Source organism: Arachis hypogaea, chromosome 9, assembly GCF_003086295.3.
Source record: "Arachis hypogaea cultivar Tifrunner chromosome 9, arahy.Tifrunner.gnm2.J5K5, whole genome shotgun sequence".
NCBI lineage: Eukaryota > Viridiplantae > Streptophyta > Magnoliopsida > Fabales > Fabaceae > Arachis > Arachis hypogaea.
Window position 1 is genome coordinate 52,555,228 of NC_092044.1, and position 6,348 is coordinate 52,561,575.

Genomic DNA, 6,348 nt, shown 5'->3' on the forward strand with positions numbered 1-6,348 from the left:
GCCATTATGGGTGGGTTTGTGAGGGAAAGTGGTTTGAATTTAAATGGTGAGGTAGGTGGGGTTTTATGAAGGATGTATATGAGTGGTGAAGTGAATAGTGGGATTTGATAGGTGAAGGGTTTTTGGGGAAGAGGTGTTGAGGTGATTTGTGAATGGGTGAAGAGGAGAGAGAGTGGTGGGGTAGGTGGGGATCTTGTGGGGTCCACAGATCCTGAGGTGTCAAGGAAAATTCATCCCTGCACCAAGTGGCGAGCAAAAATGCTCCCTTATGCCAATTCAGGCGTCAAACGCCGGGCTGGTGCCCATTTCTGGCGTTTAACGCCAGCTTCTTGCCCTTTCCTGGCGTTTAACGCCAGTCTGGTGCCCCTTTCTGGCGTTAAACGCCCAAAATGGTGCCAGACTGGACGTTAAACGCCCATTTGCTGCCCTTACTGGCGTTAAAATGCCCGCAGGATTTTCCTCCAGGGTGTGCTATTTTTCTTTCTGTTTTTCATTCTATTTTTGCTTTTTCAATTGATTTTGTGACTTTCCATGATCATCAACCTATAGAAAATATAAAATAACAAAAGAAAATAGATAAATATAACATTGGATTGCCTCCCAACAAGCGCTTCTTTAATGTCAGTAGCTTGACAGTGGGCTCTCATGGAGCCTCACAGATACTCAGAGCAATGTTGGAACCTCCCAACACCAAACTTAGAGTTTGAATGGGGGGGTTCAACACCAAACTTAGAATTTGGTTGTGGCCTCCCAACACCAAACTTAGAGTTTGACTGTGGGGGCTCTGTTTGACTCTGTTTTGAGAGAAGCTCTTCATGCTTCCTCTCCATGGTTACAGAGGGATATCCTTGAGCCTTAAACACAAAGGATTCTTCATTCACTTGAATGATCAATTCTCCTCTGTCAACATCAATCACAGCCTTTGCTGTGGCTAGGAAGGGTCTGCCAAAGATGAAGGATTCATCCATGCACTTCCCAGTCTCTAGGACTATAAAATCAGCAGGGATGTAATGGTCTTCAACTTTTACCAGAACATCCTCTACAAGTCCATAAGCTTGCATTGTCTGCCATCTCTAGTGAGATTTTTGCAGCTTGCACCTCAAAGATCCCAAGCTTCTCTATTACAGAGAGAGGTATGAGGTTTATGCTTGACCCTAGGTCACACAGAGCCTTCTCAAAGGTCATGGTGCCTATGGTACAAGGTATTGAGAACTTCCCAGGGTCCTGTCTCTTTTGAGGTAATTTCTACCTAGACAAGTCATCCAGTTCTTTGGTGAGCAAAGGGGGTTCATCCTCCCAAGTCTCATTACCAAATAACTTGTCATTTAGCTTCATGATTGCTCCAAGGTACTTAGCAACTTGCTCTTCAGTGACAACTTCATCCTCTTCAGAGGAAGAATACTCATCAGAGCTCATGAATGGCAGAAGTAAATCTAATGGAATCTCTATGGTCTCAGTGTGAGCCTCAGATTCCCATGGTTCCTCATTAGGGAACTCATTGGAGGCCAGTGGACGTCCATTGAGGTCTTCCTCAGTGGCACTCACTGCCTCTTTCTCCTCTCCAAGTTCGGCCATGTTGATGGCCTTGCACTCTCCTTTTGGATTCTCTTCTATATTGCTTGGAAGAGTACTAGGAGGGAGTTCAGTAACTTTCTTACTCAGCTGATCCACTTGTGCCTCTAAGTTTCTAATGGAGGACCTTGTTTCAGTCATGAAACTTTGAGTGGTTTTGATTAGATCAGAGACCATGGTTGCTAAGTCAGAGTGGCTCTGCTTAGAATCCTCTGTCTGTTGCTGAGAAGATGATGGAAAAGGCTTGCCATTGCTAAACCTGTTTCTTCCACCATTATTGTTGTTGAAACCTTGTTGAGGTCTCTGTTGATCCTTCCATGAGAGATTTGGATGATTTCTCCATGAAGGATTATAGGTGTTTCCATAGGGTTCTCCCATGTAATTCACCTCTTCCATTGAAGGGTTCTCAGGATCATAAGCTTCTTCTTCAGATGAAGCATCCTTAGTACTGCCTGGTGCAGCTTGCATTCCAGACAGACTTTGAGAAATCATATTGACTTGCTGAGTCAATATTTTGTTCTGAGCCAATATGGCATTCAGAGTATCAATCTTAAGAACTCCTTTCTTCTGATTCGTCCCATTGTTCACAGGATTCCTTTCAGAAGTGTACCTGGTTATTTGCAACCATTTCAATGAGTTATTGAGCTTCTGCAAGCGTCTTCTTCAGATGAAGAGATCCTCCAGCAGAGCTATCCAATGACATCTAGGACATTTCAGACAGGCCATCATAGAAGATGCCTATGATGCTCCATTTAGAAAGCATGTCAGAAGGTCACTTTCTGATTAATTGTTTGTATCTTTCCCAAGCTTCATAGAGGGATTCACCTTCCTTCTGTCTGAAGGTTTGGACTTCCACTCTAAGCTTACTCAATTTTTGAGGTGGAAAGAACTTTGCCAAGAAGGCATTGACTAGCTTTTCCCAAGAGTTCAGGCTTTCTTTAGGTTGTGAATCCAACCATATCCTAGCTCTGTCTCTTATAGCAAAAGGGAATAGCATAAGTCTGTAGACCTCAGGGTTAACCCCATTGGTCTTGACAGTGTCACAGATTTGCAAGAATTCAGCTAAAAATTGATGAGGATCTTCCAATGGAAGTCCATGGAACTTGCAATTCTGTTGCATTAGAGAAACTAATTGAGGCTTAAGCTCAAAGTTGTTTGCTCCAATGGCAGGGATAGAGATGCTTCTCCCATAAAAGTCGGGAGTATGTGCAGTAAAGTCACCCAGCACCTTCCTTGCATTGTTGGCATTGTTGTTGTTTTCGGCTGCCATGTCTTCTTCTTTGAAGAATTCTGCTAGGTTCTCTACAGAGAGTTGTGCTTTAGCTTCTCTTAGCTTTCACTTCAAGGTCCTTTCAGGTTCAGGGTCAGCCTCAACAAGAATGCCTTTGTATTTGCTCCTGCTCATATAAAAGAGAAGAGAACAAGAAAATATGGAATCCTCTATGTCACAGTATAGAGATTCCTTGAGGTGTCAGAGGAAAAGAAAAATAGAAGGAAAAGGTAGAAGAATTCGAACTTAGAAAGACAGAGTTCGAATTGTACATGTTAGTCCATAAATAGAAGGATGTGAGAAGAGGGAAAGAAATTTTCGAAAATGAATTTAAAAAGATTTTAAAAACATTTTGAAAAATTGAAGAATGATTTTCGAAAAATATGATTGGGAAAGAGATAAAGTGATTTTTGAAAAAGATTTTGAAATTAGAAATCAAAAAGATATGATTGAAAACTTATTTTGAAAAAGATATGATTAAAAAGATATGATTGAAAAGATATAGGTTCAAAAAGATATGATTGAGAAGATATGATTTGGAAAAACAATTTAAAAAGATTTGATTTTTAAAATCAATGACTTGGCTAACAAGAAAAGATATGATTCGAACATTAAACATTTCTCAACAGAAAAGGCAACATACTTGAAATGTTGAATCAAATCATTAATTGTTAGCAAGTATTTTTGAAAATGGAAAGAAATTAATTTTGAAAAGATATGATTGAAAAGATACGATTTGAAAAAGAATTAATTTTGAAAAATTATGGAAACTTGAAAAAAATTTGAATTGAAAACAAAATCTTCCCTCTTGTGCCATCTTGGCGTTAAACGCCCAGAATGATATACATTCTGGCGTTTAACGCCCAAAATGCTACCCTTTTGAGCGTTAAACGCCCAGCCAGGTGCCCTGGCTGGCGTTTAAACGCCAGTTTTCCTTTTTCACTGGGCGTTTTGAATGCCTAGCTTTTTCTATATAATTCCTCTGTTGTATGTTCTGAATCTTCAATTCTCTGTATTATTGACTTGAAAAGACACAAATTAATTTTTTTTTGGATTTTTATAGATGAGGAAAAATCAAAATGCAACTAAAATCAAATAAACAATGCATGCAAGACACCAAACTTAGAAGTTTGTATACTACTGACACTAACAAATTGAGAATGCATATGAGAAACAACAAAACACACAAAACAAGAGAATTTAAAGATCAGAGCAAGTAAATCATCAAGAACAACTTGAAGATCAATGAAGACACATGATAAATGCAAGAAGAACAGAAACATGTAATTGACACCAAATTTAAAATGAGACACTAGACTCAAACAAGAAATATTTTTCGTTTTTATGATTTTGTAATTTTTTGGATTTTTAGAAAATTATATGGAGAAGGAAATAAAGAGATTCAAAATTTTTAATAAGAATTCTAGGAATCATGCAATGTTAGTCTAAAGCTTTAGTCTAAAGGAATTAGACATGGCTAGCCAAGCTTCAGCAGGACATTATATTCAAGAGCTAAATTGATGAAGATCAATCAGCTTTGGTGATGATAAGAACATCACCCTGAAACACTAGAATTCATTCTTAAAAATTATGAACAATACCTAATCTAAGCAACAAGATGAACGGTCAGTTGTCCAAACTCAAACAATCCCCGGCAACGGCGCCAAAAACTTGGTGTTGTTGCCGGATCAAAACTTGGCACTGTTATTGCAGGGAACAAATGCGAAACTGTAGTCAGGACATTCAATTCCCCGGCAACGGCGCCAAAAACTTGGTGCTCGAAATTGTGATCATCAATGGCGCCATCAACATGGTACACACAATTGCAATCTCAACTCTTTATCACAACTTTGCACAACTAACCAGCAAGTGCACTGGGTCATCCAAGTAATAAACCTTACGCGAGTAAGGATCGATCACACGGAGATTGTTGGTATGAAGCAAGCTATGGTCATCTTGTAAATCTCAGTCAGGCAGATTCAAATGTTTATGAATGATTTATGAATAAAGCATAAAATAAAGATAGAGATACTTATGTAATTCATTGGTGAGAATTTCAGATAAGCGTATGGAGATGCTTTGTCCCTTCCGTCTCTCTGCTTTCCTACTGTCTTCATCCAATCCTTCTTACTCCTTTCCATGGCAAGCTGTATGTTGGGCATCACCGTTGTCAATGGCTACAGTCCCGTCCTCTCAGTGAAAATGTTCAACGCGCTCTGCCACAGCACGACTATTCAGCTGTCAGTTCTCAATCATGTCGGAATAGAATCTAGTGATTCTTTTGCGTCTGTCACTAACGCCCCACAATCGCGAGTTTGAAGCTCGTCACAGTCATTCAATCCTTGAATCCTACTCAGAATACCACAGACAAGGTTTAGACCTTCCGGATTCTCTTGAATGCTGCCATTCTAGCTTATATCATGAAGATTCTGATTAAGGAACCCAAGAGATATCCACTCAATCTAAGGTAGAACAAAGGTGGTTGTCAGGCACACGTTCATAGGTAAGAATGATGATGAGTGTCACAGATCATCACATTCATCAAGTTGAGGAACAAGTGATATCTTAGAACAAGAATAAGCTGAATTGAATAGAAGAACAATAGTAATTGCATTAATACTCGAGGTACAGTAGAGCTCCACACCTTAATCTATGGTGTGTAGAAACTCCAACGTTGAAAATACATAAGAAAAAGGTCTAGGCATGGCCAATAGCCCTTAAAACCAAAAGGCAAGGGTAAAAAGGATCCAAGACTTTGAGCATCAATGGATATGAGGGCCCAAGGAAATAAAATCCAGGCCTAATCAGCTAAATCAAGCTATCCCTAACCATGTGCTTGTGGCATGCAGGTCCAAGTGAAAAGCTTGAGGCTGAGTGGTTAAAGTCGTGATCCAAAGCACAAAGAGTGTGCTTAAGAGCTCTGGACACCTCTAACTGGGGACTTTAGCAAAGCTGAGTCACAATCTGAAAAGGTTCACCCAGTCATGTGTCTGTGGCATTTATGTATGCGGTCGTAATACTGGAAAACAAAGTGCTTAGGGCCACGGCCAAGACTCATGAAAGTAGCTGTGTTCAAGAATCAACAAACTTAACTAGGAGAATCAATAACACTATCTAAAATTCTAAATTCCTAGAAAAGCCAATCATTCTAAACTTCAAAGAATAAAGTGAGATGCCAAAACTGTTCAGAAGCAAAAAGCTACAAGTCCCGCTCATCTAATTAGAATTAATATTCATTGATATTCTGAGCTTTATAGTATATTCTCTTCTTTTTATCCTAATTGATTTTCAGTTGCTTGGGGACAAGCAACAATTTAAGTTTGGTGTTGTGATGAGCGGATAATTTATACGTTTTTTGGCATTGTTTTTAGGTAGTTTTTAGTAGGATCTAGCTACTTTTAGGGATGTTTTCATTAGTTTTTATGCTACATTCACATTTCTGGACTTTACTATTGATGCTGTTGGATTCTGACCTCCCTGCACTCGAAATGGATTTTCTGGAGCTA

At 39.3% G+C, this 6,348-nt stretch overlaps 1 non-coding gene across 1 annotated transcript; it reads left to right on the plus strand.

The window, feature by feature from the left end:
* The first annotated feature begins 2,329 nt into the window (after nt 1-2,329).
* Nucleotides 2,330-2,437, plus strand: LOC112713506 (small nucleolar RNA R71). Its single transcript, XR_003158478.1, has one exon. It is a non-coding gene; the product is annotated as a small nucleolar RNA R71 (small nucleolar RNA).
* Nucleotides 2,438-6,348: the final 3,911 nt, after the last annotated feature.